At 43.5% G+C, this 7,876-nt stretch overlaps 2 long non-coding RNA genes across 2 annotated transcripts; one reads left to right on the forward strand and one right to left on the reverse strand.

The window, feature by feature from the left end:
• Positions 1 to 412: 412 nt before the first annotated feature.
• On the reverse strand, positions 413 to 2,431 carry LOC128313136 (uncharacterized). The gene is made up of 3 exons (XR_008293458.1): positions 2,316 to 2,431; positions 1,972 to 2,027; positions 413 to 481 (listed from the first exon to the last, which is right to left on the reverse strand). It is a non-coding gene; the product is annotated as an uncharacterized LOC128313136 (long non-coding RNA).
• A 62-nt stretch (positions 2,432 to 2,493) lies between these two features.
• LOC113601152 (uncharacterized) lies at positions 2,494 to 7,128 on the forward strand. Its single transcript, XR_003422320.2, has 3 exons — positions 2,494 to 2,612; positions 5,589 to 5,680; positions 6,013 to 7,128. It is a non-coding gene; the product is annotated as an uncharacterized LOC113601152 (long non-coding RNA).
• The last annotated feature ends 748 nt before the right edge of the window (positions 7,129 to 7,876 follow it).

Below are 7,876 nucleotides of genomic sequence, written 5' to 3' on the forward strand. Positions count from 1 at the left end.
AAAATGGCTAACTTCTAGTTATATTACCTATACTTCTGAAAAGTTTTGAGGCAAATTCCCTTAATCTATCCCTGAGTACATGTCCTTTTTCAAAACGAAATGCTTCTGTTGTTCGTCAATGGCATTTTTATTTTTTTAATTAATTAATTAGTTTGTTTATTTTGGTTAAGTAGCTTGAACTCAGGCTCAACGAATGATGTGGAGAGAAGCAAACTGAGATGACATCATGAGTTAGAGTCTAAACCCAGAAAGGATATCCAGAAATAGTCTGCAAATTTCCAAAAGTCTTCGAGAGAGCAAAGAGATTCAGGATGGAATGAACCACCAAACTTTATCATTTTATGCTCTAGACTCTTCAGGATTTTTAATCTGTGTAAAGAACGAAGAAACACTTGATTTTCTTTCAGAATAAGCATTTTATAAGAGGCATGGTAGATCGGGGAAAGCATCAGAGTTCCAGAGATGCAGACAATTCTTGTAACTGCAGAACGTGAAATAAGGCTCAGGTATTAATTGGTACAGGTACATTTATTGCAAAATGATGCAAAAAAATTGCATACTGTTTTATTAAAATTAAACACCTGAAAAAATTTTTTATTTAGATGATCCCATCATCTAGTCATAATAGTTATAAAGCTTCTAGGTTTCAAAACTACGTAAAATTTTCAAAAGAAACTGTGAGACTTCACCATATAGGTGCATCAAAAATAGATTATGATTCACTGTAATTTAATTGAAATAGCCACATGCGTGTTTTTAAGCTTGTTTGTTTGTTTATTCGTTTGTTTGTTTTTTAGTAATCTCTACACCCAAGGTGGGGCTTGCACCCACAACCCCAAGATCAAGAGTCACATGCTTTTTCAACTGAGACACCCAGGTGCCCCAATAGCTCTGTTTTTAAAATGATATTATTTTTGCTTTTAATTATATAAAAGTGCATGGGATTCCCAGTAGAATTTTAAAAGACATGTGCTAATTTCAATGTTAAAAATATTTAGTATTACTGCTCCTGTCCATATATGTCTTATTCTAACTTCTCAGGAGTAGTCTCATTTAAGCTGAAAGTTTTGATAACATCTGGTATATAACTCCATATTCTGTTGTGGACTCAAGAGCCCAGGAAAACTAATTTTAGCATTGGTGTTTTACACAGGATGTCCTTATGAAGGTATTTAAGGTAATTTTACTTTTAAATAATGAAAACTAAGAGCAAAATAATACCTTTCATAAAATGTGAATTGTTTGAAGACCTAGGATAGTGTAAGTTAATGTCACCTCAGTCTTATGTCTCTGGATGATTAAAGGAATCTGCTGGTAAGGGCTGGGGGTGAGGGGGGTGAGGGGGGTGGGGGGTCAGCTCCATTCCCCAACTCTCCCCAAGCAGAGAGAATCTCCATTGCGATGGTTTCTCTCTCTTCCCTTCCAATTATCCAACATGTTCTTTCCTTTCTTTTCTTTCTTTCTTTCTTTCTTTCTTTCTTTCTTTCTTTCTTTCTTTTTCTTTCTTTCTTCCTTCCTTTCTTGTTCTTCCTTTCTTGTTCTTCCTTTCTTGTTCTTTCTTTCTTTCTTTCTTTCTTTCTTTCTTTCTTTCTTTCTGCCTTGCCCTTTCTTTCTTTCTTTCTTTCTTTCTTTCTTCCTTTCTTTCATGTTTATTTATTTACTTTGAGAGAGAGAGGGGAGGGCAGGGCAGGGGCAGAGAGAGGGAGGGAATCCCAGACAGGCTCCACGCTAGCAAGGCAGAGCCCCACACCAGGCTGGAATACAGGAACCAGGAGATTATTACCTGAGGCAAAATCAAGAGTGGGATGCCTAACCAACTGAGCCACCCAGGCACCCCTACCATGTGTTCTTAAGTTTAAGCACAATGATCCTGAATCTTTGGGGATGATAGGCCCCTCTCAAAATACGATGATATTTATTGCTTATAAAAAGAAAAGTGTCTATATACAAATGACACCGAATTTTGCTTACTGATTTCAGTGGTTCCTGGGTCTGAGGAAGTTCTCCCATGGGCTTTAGTTTGACACCTTCCGAAAAAGCCATTTTACTCTTAAAATGAGTGCGTATTAGGCACAGATCTAGGCTGGACGAACACGAAGCAGAAAAATTAGTAGGGACTGTCACCCTGTCTCTCAAGGCAATTACAGTGCAGCTGGGGAGAGTACGCATCCATTTACAAAAACAGGAACTATCCCTTGTTGAGTATTTCCCACGTGCTTACCAGGGGCTGCCTCACTTCTCAAAATAAGTCTGTGTGTAACTGGCCACATACTTTGCAGACAGGGGCCCCCAGGTTTAAGGAAGCAGGAAAACACTACCTGCAATGGTGCTAAAACACGAAGCTCTCTACTTTCTTGCGCGCTCTCTGTACCCTTCGCCGCAGGATTTCGGTGACGATTTCACAGTTGGCCTCAATCACGCGCAGGGATCATCAATGCGCATGCGCAGATCCTCCAGGTGCCGGAGGGTGTGGCCCCCACACCGGAACTAGGCCCCCCCGCCCGCTGTGAGTGAGCCCCCCGCTGCGTGGGCGGGCTGCTGCGCTGGCAGGAAGACGGGAGCCCCTGCCACCCGTCCCCACTCCCCTGGGCCTGCAGTTCCAACCAAAGTGGGTAAGCAGCCCTAGGACCACTGCGCCTTCCTTGCCGGTGTGCACTGGGTGACTTTGTCATGCCGGGGGGGGGGGGGGGGTCACCCATGGTGGGGGAGGAGACAGACCCTCCCTGTGGAAGTGGACGAAGCAGCAGGGGGGAGACGTTGTGTGGGCTGAGGCCCCCAAGGCCCACCCCTCCCCCCATCCCGTGCTCCATTGTCCCATTGGACTTCACCTAAGAAGCACAGATTCAAAGATGAAAGGATTAAAATGGCGAGACGTTAGAGATCGTGAAGATCAGGGCATTTGAGTAGCTGGTGGAGGCACACAGAGCTAGTAATTGCGGAGCTGGGGTTCCAACCCGTGTCTGCGGTTCCAAAGCCAGCTCGTAAGAACTAAGGCACACGGTGAAGGGATGATGACAGGTATGAACCAAGTCGTGGCAAGGGCTTGGAAGAAACGGCTGAAGGGGAAAGGCACCCTTAGGTGGAGCACTGGGCTCCTAAGAGGAGGGGCAGGGACTGAGCAGGGGCTCGTGACATGTCTGGGACGTCAGAGACCTGCACCGAACGCACTGGGAAATGGGCAGCAGAGCAAATGAGACAGTTGTCAGAAGGGCCTTCTGATGCAAGGGTGTGAGAAACAAGGAGAGGGACTGAGATTCTATCTAAGAGGCTTCAGGAAGGTACTGGGGGATCATGAGGCAAAGCTTTCTCCGGGTAATCAACGTACGGCTGACCCTGGAACAACATGGGGTTAAGGGTGCAGATCGCCCACACAGTCAAAAATCTCATGTATATGCTCCCCCAACGCTTTGCAAATAGCCTACTGTTGACCGGAAGACTTGCCAACAACATAAATAGTTGATTAATGCATGTGTTGCAAGTTATATGTGTTATATGCTGCATTATTACAATGAAGTAAGCTAGAGAAAAACATTAAGAAAACCATAAGGAAGAGAAAAATACATCTATAGGATAGTATTGCGTTTATTGACAAAATTGACATCTAACTGGACTTGTACAGTTCAGACCTGTGTTGGTCAAGGGTCACCTGCAAACTGTGGCTCAAGGCACTGGATCCAGATGTCATGAGAGCAAGGGAACATTCCAGAAGGCTAGCACTGAAACAAAGAATGTCAGGAACAGGCACAGGAGACCTTGCAGTGAAAGAACCAGCAAGTCTGGGGTAACGGATTATGTTTGGAATGAAAGACAAGAGCAAATCATATTCAGGGAAGGACGGATGAGGTATTTCTAGGATGTTCGTCATGAATATTCCTTTTCAAGCCATAAAGCTCATCAGGCTCCGCTGAACTGTATTCATTCGATGTAACTTCTACAGATACTGACTGGACGGAAGCACTTTCTTTTCTTGCAAGTCTTACCACAATTTTTACAGCCCCCAGCTAAGATTCCCACAGAGATTGAGGAAGAGCGGCAGAGTCTGGTACATGATATGAGACATCCTGCATGATTCCCAAAGACCTCCAGACATCGGAGCACATTCTTGCTTTTTGCTAGGCTGCATGTTTTTGTCGGTTTCCACAGCCTCACATCTGCATCTCAGTAAGGCCTTGTTGTTAGTCACTTTGCCACAGAGGAATTTAATAGAAGAATTAAATGGGAGGCACCTAGGTGGCTCAATGGGTTCAGCCTCTGACTCTTGACTTTGGCTCAGGTCACGATCTCACCATTTGTGGGTTCTAACCCCACACCAGGCTCCGTGCTGACAGCACGGAGCCTGCTTGGGATTCTGCCTCCCTGTCTGCCCCTCTCCTGCTTGCTTTCTATCTCTATCTCAAAATAAATAAAAATAAACTTTTTTAAAAAAGAAGAATTAAATGGGAGGACCATATTCTTGGCTAATCAGGCTCAACATTGTTGGTTTCTGTAGGGGAGCAATGCATCAGGCTATCATTGGCACGGCAACTAGGTGGCCCAGTCAGAACAGCTCATAGACACACAGCCTCTATCCCTACCCAGGTACATCCATCTAAGCATGGCAGGATGGTCTCAGAATATAAAAGAGCCTAACTGTGGCAGTAACCGGCACCTTTTTTTGCATAGGATTTATTTGATGGTTCTTTTTTCTCACTCAAATCGATACATTATCTGGGTACATAACGTCTCTAACAAAGCCTTCTGGATTATCGCCCATCACGTCGAAGAGTTCAACATTGCCAACCCGCGTTTACTCAGATCAGTGACCCCACCAAAGTTAGCTCATTGGTAAGAAAGTCATGCCTACACATGGAAGACTCGTTGACTTTAAAATAGAATTCTACAAAATAACATAACATAAACTAGCACTCTCCATTCTACGAAGTATGCTAAATGCCTTTCTGCATCGGCATGATGTCTTCACAGTTACCCATCATGCTCTGGCCCTCTGCCCCTTGTACGGAAGAAAAACATCATCCCACTGCTCGCAGCCAGATTCCGAAAGGAACGGGCTGGAGCTCAAAATGTTAACCTCAACTCTCTCTCATAAGAGAGATAAATGTTGGCACTACTCTTTATAAAGTTTAACTTACCCTCCGTGTGCACCCATACGTACAGACACAGATAGGATAACCGAGGGGAAAAAAATAAAGGGAAGAAATGCACGTTGGTTTCAAAATCTTTTCGTGCACATTTCGGAAAATGAAATCAAGTTCAATATTATTAGTTCGTTAGTTTGGTGGGGCTGCCATAGCGAAGCAGCACTGACTGGGTGGTCTAAACAACAGAAATTCTTTTTTTATTTTTATTTTTTTTTTAATTTTTTTTTCAACGTTTATTTATTTTTGGAACAGAGAGAGACAGAGCATGAACGGGGGAGGGGCAGAGAGAGAGGGAGACACAGAATCGGAAACAGGCTCCAGGCTCTGAGCCATCAGCCCAGAGCCTGACGCAGGGCTCGAACTCACGGACCGCGAGATTGTGACCTGGCTGAGGTCGGACGCTTAACCGACTGTGCCACCCAGGTGCCCCTCTTTTTTTATTTTTTGTAGTTCTGGAGGCTGGAGGTCCGTTGTCAAGATGTTGCCAGGATTGGTGTCCTCTCTCCTTGGTTTACAGATGGCCGTCTTCTCTCCATGTCTTTGTAGGTTGTTCCTTCTGTCTGTGTCGGATTAGGACCCACCCTAATGACCACACGTCACCTTACCCACCTCTTTAAAGCCCCTCTCTTCAAACACAGTCACATTCTAAGGACTCCGACATGTGAATTTGGGGGGGGTGGCGGAGACACACTTCAACCCATGACAACTAATAACTCCACTTTGCGAGCCACAAGTCCTGATGTAAATGGGAGAGTCAGTTCTAAGTATCACGTATAAAGTTCAACAGTGTTTTGAAAGCCTGCTTGATTCGACTTCGCATAATATTTCACTTCGGGGAAAAGACTGTCATTTGTTTTTGTTTTCCATCCCTCAGGCAAATCTTCATTTAACATCCATCATGCATAAAAAGCTGTTAAGTGTGCTCTGAATGGAAATGGATTCAAAGGCGCGTGTCACACATGGCCTCCTCTATCAACACGATTTCAAATCTTAATTGATAACGGATCAGGTTCTACGGTTAGTATGTGACAAATGCCAAAATATAAGCTAGCCCTGAAAACAGTGACTAGAGTATAGGAGAGAGTCACCAGATGTTTTAAGGAATTATTAGATGCATAAGATGATTTTTTAGCATTTCTCTTTGGTATCTGAAGGGGATAAAAGGGAAGCTGGGGCCAGAGTCCAGAAAATTTCTTCCTGGAATTCTCCCAGTAACAACTGAGGCTTTGGGATGAAAGATGGGACCACACCTTCAGGGACTCTGAAGTAAACAATTAAAGTCAGTGGCTGTAGAGCACTTGTGACTCATCCTCCTAATTCCTTACTGGAGGACAGTTTTTGGCAATTTCTTGTGAAAATCAATTACGGGGAATTGATAAAGAAGATACACAGAAAGTTTCCAAATTGTATAATATTTCAAAAAGCCCTATGTAGTTTGACCATAGGTTAATTTTTATTAGATGAATACATTTACTTGGTCACAGTTTACAGATCTTTTTTCCCCTTACGACCAGAACTCTACAATTTTTATCGTATGTCTCGAAAAGAATTTTTCCCCCCTCTGAGGAAGCCCGAGTCAAAACAACAGTGTATTTCCTTTTTTTCCCCTTCAAATGTTAGGAACAATGCTCTTTCTAGATTGATAGCCAACATATCACGCTTTAATCCTGCTGGACCTTTATCTGTGCCGAGTTAGAAACCTTTAAACACAGTTGTTAATCGTGGCCTAGGCGGGCGGACTTTGAACTGCTATCACGCACTCATGGCTGTGATTTCTACAGACTCGAAGCGAACACTTAGGTTTGCACAGTGTTAAGATCCTGGGCGTTAGTCATAAAGGAGTCATAAATTATTCCTGTGCAAAGCTCTCTACTTCTCATCCGTCTTTTAGACTTAATACAAAGGCATGTTAGAAGCGGGTCCTGTTACTGTCTGTGAAACAATGCAAGGCTGCGGTAGGTCTATTTGAGACAAGATTTTACAGCTATGTCATAAAACATATCTGAGTAAAAACATATGGTTGCTTGATCATTAAGATTTTTCCAACTGAATGCGCCAAACTTCGCAAGACAGCAGAATTTCGTTTTTGCTTTGATACCTGTAATGAGTGACCAAATAGTCCCCGAAGGCCATGACTTTTAACAAAAGATTAACCATTTCCTAAAATCGTGTGCTTGTTCACCGAAGCACGTGAAGAAACCTCTTTCCCGACTGAGCCCAAAGTAAAACATGCCCAGGTGTATGGGCTCAAGTCCATTCCGTTTTGCTCCCAACAGCTTCTCTCTGGTGATGTCAGTGCGGATTTCCTGTCCCAAATCACCTCTTGAGGGTCAGGAAGATCTCTTCTCCAAAAAGATACTGATAACGACCTGGGAAAGGAATCACAGAGTAGAGTAAACCCGAGAAACCTCGGGTCAGGGAAACATTAAGCAAAATTATTTCCTGAAATTCCTCCTTTTAACTCATTATGGAGAGAACCCGTTTTCTTACGACACTGAAAAGAATCTGGCAGTAAAAGAACACGCACCTATTTTCAGATTTCAGATGAACGGCCCAAGTTCAATTTGGATTAAAGAAAACTCAATGCGCCTAGCAATTATTCATCCCTCTTTCGAGTGGTATGCTTATTGGTTTGTTTTTCGAAACAGTTTCTCCTCGACACACAGAATGGCTGAAATGTCCCGAGCGTCACAGTCTTGTGACAGCCAGCTATTGCCCCAAACCCGATGCTGGAACCG

The sequence above is a fragment of the Acinonyx jubatus genome, chromosome A1 (genome assembly GCF_027475565.1).
Source record: "Acinonyx jubatus isolate Ajub_Pintada_27869175 chromosome A1, VMU_Ajub_asm_v1.0, whole genome shotgun sequence".
Classification (NCBI taxonomy): Eukaryota; Metazoa; Chordata; class Mammalia; order Carnivora; family Felidae; genus Acinonyx; species Acinonyx jubatus.